Raw genomic sequence first — 12,418 nt, 5'->3', positions numbered from 1 at the left:
TGGAAGAAGGCGTGGTTGTGAACCGATTTCACCCATATTTCGTACATGTCATCAAGGTGTTAAGAAAATATTATATACCGAATTTCATTGAAATCGGTCTAGTAGCTCCTGAGATATGGTTCTTGGTCCATAAGTGGGCGGCGCCACGCCCATTTTCAATTTTTAAAAAAAGCCTGGGTGCAGCTTCCTTCTGCCACTTCTTCCGTAAAATTTAGTGTTTCTGACGTTTTTTGTTAGTCGGTTATCGCACTTTTAGTGATTTTGAACATAACCTTTGTATGGGAGGTGGGCGTGGTTATTATCCGATTTCTTCCATTTTTGAACTGTACATGGAAATGCCTGAAGGAAACGACTCTGTAGACTTTGGTTGACATAGCTATAGTAGTTTCCGAGATATGTACAAAAAACTTAGTAGGGGGCGGGGCCACGCCCACTTTTCCAAAACAATTAGGTCCAAATATGCCCCTCCGTAATGCGATCCTTTGTGCCAAATTTCACTTTAATATCTTTATTTATGGCTTAGTTATGACACTTTATAGGTTTTCGGTTTCCGCCATTTTGTGGGCGTGGCAGTGGGCCGATTTTGCCCATCTTCGAACTTAACCTTCTTATGGAGCCAAGGAATACGTGTACCAAGTTTCATCATTATATCTCAATTTTTACTCAAGTTACAGCTTGCACGGACGGACGGACAGACGGACGGACGGACAGACAGACATCCGGATTTCGACTCTACTCGTCGCCCTGATCACTTTGGTATATATAACCCTATATCTGACTCTTTTAGTTTTAGGACTTACAAACAACCGTTATGTGAACAAAACTATAATACTCTCGTTAGCAACATTGTTGCGAGAGTATAAAAAGAGGTATCACATATAAAAATAAAATGTCGAACCCGAATAATTTGATACGCCCGCCTGTTCTACAGGGCACGACAGCAGGTTCTCAAGAGGGCCCCTCGACCTCAGAGGCCGCCCATAGAGTAGGATTAGGAGCCAATCAGGACCAATTGACTGCAGCAGTCATGGGTGTGGTCCAAAATATTTTTCAAACGCACGGCAAGCGTCTTGTGCAAAACGCACTAAATCCGAATTCTAATTTTGCCGATTTCTCCGATCAAGGAATCGACCCGGTATATAGAAATAACTTGACTGACATTGATAAAATTCCGGACGTAGTCCGTTGCCTTCGAGAGTTCTCTGGTCAACCAGGAGAATTTAACTCGTGGAAGAAATCCGTGGACAGGATTCTCCAAATTTACGAACCCATTAGGGGAACACCTAAATATTATGGAATATTAAGCGTTATTCGCAACAAAATAGTAGGGAACGCGGATATTGCCCTTGAGTCGTACAATACTCCTATAGAATGGAGAGCCATTTCAAAGTGTTTAACTCTACATTACGCCGATAAGAGGGACCTAGGAACGCTAGAGTACCAAATGATCTCTATGGTACAGGGTAACAGTAAGGTACAGGACTTTTACCAAAGAGTATACTCACACTTGTCACTAATACTTAATAAGATAGGATGCATGGACGTAAGTGTCGAATCGCTACACCTACTGACGCAGACCTACCGTGAGAAAGCGCTAGATACGTTTATTAGAGGTCTTAGAGGCGACCTACCCCGCCTTCTCAGTATGAGAGAACCCGCAGACTTACCACAGGAACGTCACTTGTGCCTCAAGCTGGAAAATCAGAATTTCCGTTCACATTATGCACATTATACGCAGAACGCTCCAAGAACCCTATCCACCAGCAGTGCCACCAAGAAGGAACGCCCAACCTTCAGCATTCTACCCAGAGCTGGCCTACATGCCACAAGCTCATGGTTATGTCCCCCGGCCGAGAGCATATAATCCCCTAGACAAGCCATTTAACTCAGCTCAACAGACGTATAGACACAACCAAAATATTAGTAACACTTCTCAGCAACAAGCTGCTCCACCACGCCCGTTCGGACCGAAGCCTCAACCTAGGCCAGAACCAATGGACGTTGACCAATCACTTCACTCCAGAAGAGTTAATTACATGAACAGGCCACGACAGAATGACTATACTGGCAAAAGGCCACCCCAAACACTTGGACCGCAGAATAAAAAGGCCCATCTGACTCATTTCATTAACCCAGCACCGATACTTGACGACGAACAAATCGATGCTAACTGCGACTCAGAAATTGAACTACCAGGAGAAATGCCTGACGTGCATTTTTAGCTTAACGAGCTCTTCGCTTCCCTACTTACAGACTAAAGCGAAGAGCGGTGAAATTCTTAAATTTCTAATTGACACGGGGTCAAACAGGAATTACGTACACCCTCGACTAGCATTAAAACGAATAAAGAACGATACCCCATTTTTTGCCAAATCCATCGCAGGAAACGTACAAATCGAAGAACATACTTACATTAATTTTTTTAACATGGATACAAATTTCAAATTTTATTTGCTACCCTCATTGAAGACATTCGACGGAATTAAATATATTAAAATACAAAAGCTAACTTTTAGAATGGGGAGGTAGTTAGCTAAGTGAAATGCTCAAAAATTTGATGTGCCGAAAATGAGGGCTGGCTGCCTGCCTATTAAAAATTCGTAATGAAAAATATGTTCTAATTCTTATAAAAAGTATTTTAAAACGTCGGGTTGTGAATTTTCGCAGCAATAAAAAGGCTCTACAATTTTTAATATAAACTTTATTATTAACACTAATATGTATTCTTATTAAAAACTTCGACATATCTTTCATTTCAAACTCAATTTCCAATTGATGTTTTCCTATAACGGCTAACGAGTTGTCAATTTGTATATGTCAAACGACAAATTACCACCCAGGATTGTATCCTACTGCATGCAAAAATTTGGAAATACTTGAAGCGTGTTTAAAAATTGCACAAAAAAAAACAACTGATTTAACATTAAACAACAACTAATATTCCAATAAAATTGAACAGATATGCAAAGTAATTCAATATAATCATTTAAATAACGTAAATACTTGCATTATTTAATATCTTTTAAAGTCTCGGTCATCAAAATTTAAAATTTATTTGTAGTTTAAATGCTAACACAACACCCTGATTACCATGAAAGTAGCAAAAAAAGTGTAACACAACACCCTAAGATTTTCTAGAGGTGAGTATATGTATCTAAACAAAGAAAAGGTTTATTACTGTATATACTGAGGTGCAAACCAGAGATAAAGAGATGTTTAACTCCTCTCTCACTGGAAGTGAGAGAACAATTGCTAAACGTCAAAACCACCTAAACTTTGACAGTTGATCGAGTTCAGGAGGTTTTGACGTTTAGCAATTGGGAACGAGTGATGGCCATGGTTGAAATCTTACCAAAACAATATGTAAACGGAGGGATTTGTTGCATCGTTCAAGACCACTTATAAAAAATGTAAAACAATGGAAATTAAATAAATTTGTGAAATTTTAAGGAATTTGATGAAACGTTTTGTAATTTGAAGCATCATAGTTTTATTTTCAATGATTAAAAACATTTAATGATTGAGAGCTAACAAGCTTAAATCCTATTATTGGGTATTGAAGGGACAAAAGTCAGTTGTTATAATATTCTTTAAAAAGATTTAAATAGTTTCTCCATATAAAAAATAACCAATATTTAGTAATTTTTATTCGTACTAAATGTTGGGTATTGGGTTGATAAATGCCCAAAAATTGTTATTTTGTTCAATCTGGCCATAATGGAAAATGTTATAAAAAACGCTAATTTTGAGGCGCTCTCACAATGGGATAAGTTTAACATCCCCTTATCTCTGGTCGTTGTCGAGCCAGCAACGAATTAACATCACGTAAGATTATAGCGCAAAACGAAATATGCCCTGCGAGAAATATTTTTTATCCTTCTAAATGCCTTTGGTGCCATGCAATGCCTTTAATGTTCCAAGTCCTTTAAAGATAATAGGGAATATATCCTTAAAAGTAGTTTTGTTAATTTTCATTATACTATTAATTATTTATAAAATTTGCTTAATTTTAATTCTAATTTCTCACTGGGTTACTTTTTTTTCGTGTTCACCGACACAGTGACAAATCCTCTCATGCCGACCACTGAATTAAGGACAGACAATTGGACAGACCACGCAGCAGAGATAAAGAGATCCCCAACTCTCCTGTCACTGGAAATGTGAGAGCCGCTCACCTACCGAACTTTGACAGTTGACTGGATTGGGTAGGTAGGCCAGATTGAAATTATACCAAAAATATATGTGAACGGAGGAATTTGTTGCCGCTCTTCAAGATCGCTAATAACAAAAATATATAATAATTTGCAATCGTAATAAATGTTGGGTATTTTAATTTAAAATGCCCAAAAATTCTTTTTTTGTTCGATCTGACCATAATGGAAAATGTTATAAAAAACGCTTATTTTGAGGCGCTCTCACACTGGAATAAGTTGGGCATCCCATTATTCCTGCCACGCAAGACCACCGGCGACCACGGACCATTCCGTATTAGTACATTTCATACGAATAATATAATTATTGTTAAATAAATATTAGAATTACAAAATAAAACGGCTATTTTTAAAATCAAATCCTACAAGTGGTGTGAAAAGGGATTTGAGTGCGATTTAAATTGAAAATTTGTAATATGCTAAACGCGTTCATACAAGTGGTCCGTGGTGCGCGAAAATTGCGGTATCCAAACCGCATAACGGACGAGTGGCAAAGCCTAGCTGGCGAAAGGAGCGCTAGCAACAAGGCGCAGCGTCGGCGAAGACGCAGCAGTAGCAGTAGCAGTAACAGCACCAGCAGTCGTAATTGTAGCAGCAGTAGCAGTAACAGCACCAGCATTGGTAGCAGTAGCAGCAGCATCACCGTCAGTAATAGCGGCAGTAACGGCGGGTATATACAGTGCGAGTTACATTCCTATACTCTAAACACCTTGTAATAATATATACATACTTATGTATGTATATAGTAAATGCTTAATAGCTTACTAACATAAAATTAGGTTCCACATTAGGCTTAAAGCGCCCATACACGAGCACACAAGTGCGTTCGATCGGTATGTGTGCGCTTGCGGTTTATCGTGTATGGGCTTGTTCGCGTACCGATCCATGTTCGCGAAAATGTTTGATTTTTTACGATCGGTGCGCGAACATGTTTATCGTGTATGGCGTTGTCGGCGCACAAAATCTCATTTCTCTCGTGTCGCCGAACAGTGAAGATCGCGGACAATGGCAAGTGTTAAGGGAAGAGCCTGCTTTCGAGGCTTCAAAAAATCGATTTTTTTGAGGATTTTTTTTGGGAGGGAAAGAATAATTGATTGAAGCGAAATTTCTAGGCTTTATAGTTATATATTTGAACATCTTTCACAATTTTTTTGGATACGAAATCTTTGATATTCTGCCTTTGGGGAGCAATTACCCGATGCATCTCGCATGTTCATTTTTCGGACGGCGGGAAGGATGCAGGTCGCAATTTCTATCGGAAACAAAAAATTCAAAGAGATTCATATTTTTTATTAATTTATCTTCTAGTTAAACTAAAAAAATTCCAAAAAAAGTGTGTAAAATTTAAAATTTTATTAAAAATTGAATAAATAGTGGCTTCTGATCAAAAGAATTTTACTTTATGCTGTTTAAAAATATGTTAAAACTTGACTTTTCTTAATATTTTTTTTAGTTTAAATATAAGAAAATTTTATGTCAATGATAATTAACTTTGCCCTAATTCCATACGACTTTTAGTTTTTTTCCTATCCTGCCCGTCAATTAAGAATAATCGTAAAAATTAAAACCCGAGAAATCACGCTTCAAAGTTTTCGCTTTTTGCCTAAACGCTCATTCATATACATATTTAGTGTAGGAAAAATAGAAGTTGGAATAACTTATTAACGAAATACAATGAAATAGATAAAAATGCTACATTAGAAATAAATTCCAAGAAATGTTCCGCTTGCCTGTCGCATATGTTAACTCTGTGAAGAACGAACGCAAAATGGATTTGTGTGTCGTGTATGGGCAAACGAATTCATACCGATCGAACGCACTTGTGTGCTCGTGTATGGGCACTATTAGTTGGGGAATAAGAGAGTCAGCGTATTTCGGGTATGCTAACGCCAACTCAACTAAAAACATAAATATATATGTACATACATATATATACAAATAAGTATATCTAAGTAAATAAGCTAATGTCGAACGATAATACAGTTAAGCCTAATATTAGAAACGAACTAACTAAGAATGTCAGTACAGTTAGCATTAGAATAAGGAGTATCTAAACTAATATGGAATGAAAAGTTAGTTAGTCTTAAGATTCACTTCAATAAATACGGTTGTCAAAAAAAGTTCCGAAACTGATGTGAAAGAGGTAGCAAGCCAACGAAGTGTGCTTGAGGTTAGAGTCGAATATCACAACTTTACTCTCCGAGATGTTGAGGACTCAATGACTTCGTTTAAAGGAACAGGTCGTCCAAGTTTCGAACAATGGCTTGAGGATTTTGAGGCAAACGCATCAGCACTGCATTGGAACGAGCTGTAGAAATCCATCTACGCAAAACAACTGTTGAAGGGTGCGGCAAAGATTTTTATAAGAAACCAGAGAGGAATAAGCAGTTGGAGTTCACTAAAACTAGCGCTGCGGCAGGAATTTGGTATAGCATTATCATCGATTGAAGTACACCGTACTTTGCGTAGTCATCGGAAGCGACTTGGGGAAGATCTTCGAGAATATTTATACGTTTTAATGATGTTGGGGAAACCTATAGAGAAGGCATACCGGACTCAAGGTCGAACAAAAGTAACCTATACCAGGCGAAAACTATACAGGATTTGAAAGAGTAGATCAAGGTATACGAGAAGCAGTTCCATTTAGCAGGAAATGTTTTGTCTGCGGGGATTCTTCACATCTCGCTAGAAGTTGTCCACGCAATAAGTCATCGTGTTACAATTGCGGTAAAGAGGGTCATCGTGCAGCTAACTGTAAGGCAGGAAGCAAAACTCCTAAGTCGGAACAAAGCAGCGTCAATAATATGACGGATGAAGGAGAAATCGTAAAATCGGAGAAGCGGAGTGGATTGATTTTTAAGGATGTAAGTTTCAACGGAAAATCTGCGTCGGCATTAATCGACACAGGTAGCGACTTATGTATTATACAATACGATACGTTAAACATACTTAGTCTGGATGTTGACTTAAGTAGTGAACAGCGACAGTTGATGGGTATCGGTACCAGCAAACTTACAACAATAGGTAGCTTTACCACATCCATCGAGGTAGACAACATAAAGTTGGAAGTAAAATTTCACGTAGTGAGGGAGCGAGACATCAAATATGCGCTCGTGATTGGTAACGACGTTCTGAGGCAAGTCGATTTATTCGTTACGGAAGATGGCGCCGAGTTCAGGCAGAAGAAGGTGGAGGAAAGGCCAGAGAGCAAGGAGGAGTTGAATACTGGAGCAGTAAGGAAAGATCGCAGTGTTGGGTCAGCGAAGCCCAAGAAGTTTGATGTGAAAGTAAACGTGGGCACAAGTGTGCATGAAGATGAGGAGCAGTATATGGAAGCCGTTAGGAAGTATCGCAAGAAAATCCATGATAAAAGGGCTTTGGAAGTAGCAGACAATGAGAGCGAGGGCGCTGTTGTGGCTAAGGAGCCGAGAGAATTCTGGATTTCAGAAGCGAGTTCGAAGTTGTTCATTAGACTGCAGAGATGGGCACCGATGCTAGGAACAACCCAATTGATGAAGGTGATAACAGGATTGCTGAACTGAGCGAAGAGTTTGGAACCCTGTGTACAGTCGCAGGAATGGAGAAGGTACCTGTGGACGAAGTCGATCTAGAGATGATGATCTTACTTTCAGATGACACCCCAGTATATGAAAATCCCAGACGGATGTCATACACCGATAGGCAGGAAGTGGATGAACAAGTTAAGGAGTGGTTGAAGGATGGGATCATTAAACCCAGTAATTCAAATTATGCGTCACCAGTGGTGTTAGTTTCGAAGAAAGATGGAAAGAAACGTTTGTGTTGCGATTATCGGCGATTAAACACAAAGATAGTTCGCGATAACTTCCCGATGCCAAATATCGACAATGTTATCGAAAAGTTACAGGGTGCTAATGTTTTTACAACAATGGATCGTAGGAACGGATTTTTCCATGTCCCAGTCGAGCCTTCCTGACGGAAGTACACCGCATTCGTTACATACAACGGGCAATACGAATTCCAATACGTGTCTTTTGGTATATCGACTCCGCCGGCAGTTTTTTCAAGGTTTATTTCAGCAGTATTAAGAGATTTTATACAATACGATACTGTGGTGGCTTACATGGACGATTTAGTTATTCCCTCTAAGGATTACACTGAAGGCGTACACAGTTTAGAACGAGTTCTACGAAGAGCTGAAGAATATGGGTTGCGGATGAAATGGGACAAATGTCAGTTTCTTATAAGTAAAATAGACTTTCTAGGCTATGTTATAGAAGATGTTTCGATTAAACCATCCGAAGCAAAAACGAAGGCAACTAGGAATTTCCCATTGCCACATGACCAGAAGGCTTTGCAGAGATTCCTGGGAGGATTTCGACGATCAAGCGTTCCATCCAGTTCAATACATGAGTCGAAAGACAAAACCAGCAGAGGAAAAGTACCATTCGTACGAACTCGAGGTACTAGCGATTATAGAAGCACTTAAGAAGTGGAGAGTATATTTGTTGGGGATAAGTTTTGAGATAGTAACAGATTGTAATGCATTCGCAATGACGATGCGGAAACGAGATGTGCCATTAAGAGTATCTCGTTGGGCAATGTTCCTACAAGACTTTTGCTAGGGTATCTTGTCTCATTATAGCAGATTCCCTAATCCACCGGCTGAAGCAAGCACAGGAAGAGGGCGATTGGGTACGAGCTGTGTTAAAGCTTCTGGAAAAGAGTAACTACAAAGACTTTTATATCAAATATGGAGTACTGTATAGGGATTCAAAAAGAGAACTCCTGGTAGTTCCCTCAGTTATGGAAAACGAAATCATCAACATGGCACATAGGCAAGGGCACTTTTTCATCAAGAAAACGGAAGAAGCAGTAGAGAAAACATTTTATATACCAAATTTAAATAGGAAGGCGACAAAGGTTGGAAGAAGTTGCGTAGAGTGTATCGTCAACGATACGAAGTCAGGAAAGAAAGAAGGTTTCCTAAATCCCATTAGTAAAGAGGACAAGCCTTTGTGAACACAACACCTCGATCACGTTGGGCCGCTGGAGTCGACAAGGAAGGCATATAACTACATCCTTGTGATGGTGGACGCATTCTCCAAGTTCGTTTGGCTATACCCAGCTAAGAACACAGGAGCTGATACAGTCGTCGAATGCTTAAAGAAAAGAGCAGCCGTTTTCGGAAATCCAAGGCGTGTCATAACAGACAGAGGCGCGGCCTTTACGTCGAATTTGTTTAAACAGCATTTATTAATAGCTACGGGAGTGCCACGAGCAAACGGGCAAGTAGAGCGCATGCATCAGATTATTATTCCGATGATAGCTAAGTTAGGAAACGAGAGTTCGGGATACTGGTACAAGCACGTCGATCATGTGCAGCAAATAATCAGCAGCACGCCACCAAGAAGCACCAGGCAATCACCTTTTAGAATTATGACTTAGAATACCACATTTACTCGAACTGCTGGAGGAGTCAGCCATCGAAGAGCTCGATGCAGAACGCAAGGTAATTCGTCAGGAGACACGACACAATATTGCTTGGATTCAGCAAGAAAATAGGAGAACATTCAACAAAAGGAGAAGAGTAGAGGTCGACTGCAATAAAAACGAGCTAGTAGCCATCAAGCGAACGCAGTATGGAGCAGGATTGAGACTTAAAGCAAAATTCTTCGGGCCATATAGAATTGTTAAGAAAATGGCACACGGAAGATATGAAGTCGAGAAGATCGGTGATCATGAAGGACCAATACGCACGATAACAATTGCTGAATTTATGAAGAACTGGAACCCATCATTCGGGGCCGAATGAACAGTCAGGATAGCCGAATGTAGGACTGTGTAAACGGACAAAAGACTTAAACAGAAATGCAACACTGTGTAGAGAACAGATGTGCGAGTAGCGAACGGACTGGAATGACAACGAAACAGTAGGTACGAAAACGAATTAAGGACAGACAATTGGACAGACCACGCAAGACCACCGGCGACCACGGACCATTCCGCATTAGTACATTTCATACGAATAATATAATTATTGTTAAATAAATATTAGAATTACAAAATAAAACGGCTATTTTTAAAATCAAATCCTACATGTATATGTTATGTAATGTGTAATTACATACCTAAAAAGGGTGGTTCATATGCACGAGGTGTGATGAAATGGAATATTATTTTCTTTGTGATCTTACCTACCCTCAAGTGTACCTTTAAGAAGCAGTAGAGTGTACATCTATTTTAAGAAGACATACCATAGGTTGCTCTTTGGGTATGTGCTATTCTTTATGCGGAAAGCTAAAAAGGCTACCACACCACACCTTCCTCTAATTAAGTATATAAGCTGATCCATTTCGAGGTCCCCTACTGTTCTAAAGAATGAACACAGTCAGTTGGGTGGTATTGACTTGATTTTATGTATTCTTGCCTATACAACATACAATTAATATGCCAGAGACTAATAAAATGCTCCCAGCATTGCATTAAGGCTCCTTACATATAGTCACCAATCTATATGGAGTAAAGTCAGGCGAATGTTTGAAAATAATGATTTTAGTTATATAAGGGCTAGGTCCACTTTTTTCTACATATTTTAGGCACAGTTACACTGTTATGAGTTAAACACGCTTTCTCATATTCATTGAAATAACTCACATATTGTTACGTATAAATGTCGAATTTGTTTGTATTCGGTCGGACAAGTTCCGAGATATGTGACTAAGCCCTTATATCGGGTGATTTTTTTGAGGTTAGGATTTTCATGCATTAGTATTTGACAGATCACGTGGGATTTCAGACATGGTGTCAAAGAGAAAGATGCTCAGTATGCTTTGACATTTCATCATGAATAGACTTACTAACGACCAACGCTTGCAAATCATTGAATTTTATTACCAAAATCAGTGTTCGGTTCGAAATGTGTTTCGCGCTTTACGTCCGATTTATGGTCTACATAATCGACCAAGTGAGCAAACAATTAATGCGATTGTGACCAAGTTTCGCACTCAGTTTACTTTATTGGACATTAAACCAACCACACGAATGCGTACAGTGCGTACAGAAGAGAATATTGCGTCTGTTTCTGAGAGTGTGGCTGAAGACCGTGAAATGTCGATTCGTCGCCGTTCGCAGCAATTGGGTTTGTGTTATTCGACCACATGGAAGATTTTACGCAAAGATCTTGGTGTAAAACCGTATAAAATACAGCTCGTGCAAGAACTGAAGCCGAACGATCTGCCACAACGTCGAATTTTCAGTGAATGGGCCCTAGAAAAGTTGGCAGAAAATCCGCTTTTTTATCGACAAATTTTGTTCAGCGATGAGGCTCATTTCTGGTTGAATGGCTACGTAAATAAGCAAAATTGCCGCATTTGGGGTGAAGAGCAACCAGAAGCCGTTCAAGAACTGCCCATGCATCCCGAAAAATGCACTGTTTGGTGTGGTTTGTACGCTGGTGGAATCATTGGACCGTATTTTTTCAAAGATGCTGTTGGACGCAACGTTACGGTGAATGGCGATCGCTATCGTTCGATGCTAACAAACTTTTTGTTGCCAAAAATGGAAGAACTGAACTTGGTTGACATGTGGTTTCAACAAGATGGCGCTACATGCCACACAGCTCGCGATTCTATGGCCATTTTGAGGGAAAACTTCGGAGAACAATTCATCTCAAGAAATGGACCCGTAAGTTGGCCACCAAGATCATGCGATTTAACGCCTTTAGACTATTTTTTGTGGGGCTACGTGAAGTCTAAAGTCTACAGAAATAAGCCAGCAACTATTCCAGCTTTGGAAGACAACATTTCCGAAGAAATTCGGGCTATTCCGGCCGAAATGCTCGAAAAAGTTGCCCAAAATTGGACTTTCCGAATGGACCACCTAAGACGCAGCCGCGGTCAACATTTAAATGAAATTATCTTCAAAAAGTAAATGTCATGAACCAATCTAACGTTTCAAATAAAGAACCGATGAGATTTTGCAAATTTTATGCGTTTTTTTTTTTTAAAAAAGTTATCAAGCTCTTAAAAAATCACCCGATATAAGCTATGAAACTGTAATTCGGCTCAGGAGATTGTAATGGCCTCGCCCTTTAATAGGTTTCAATTCACTAAATCTTCTAAATCACTAAAGCTACAACAACAAATTCTTCTACCGACAATGGGAAAAATGGTTGAAATAATTAATACCGCCCACTCCCAATATGTGAGTTATCATAATAAAATTGA

Source organism: Bactrocera neohumeralis, chromosome 4 (genome assembly GCF_024586455.1).
Source record: "Bactrocera neohumeralis isolate Rockhampton chromosome 4, APGP_CSIRO_Bneo_wtdbg2-racon-allhic-juicebox.fasta_v2, whole genome shotgun sequence".
Classification (NCBI taxonomy): Eukaryota; Metazoa; Arthropoda; class Insecta; order Diptera; family Tephritidae; genus Bactrocera; species Bactrocera neohumeralis.
Note: the sequence above shows the minus strand (reverse complement) of the source record.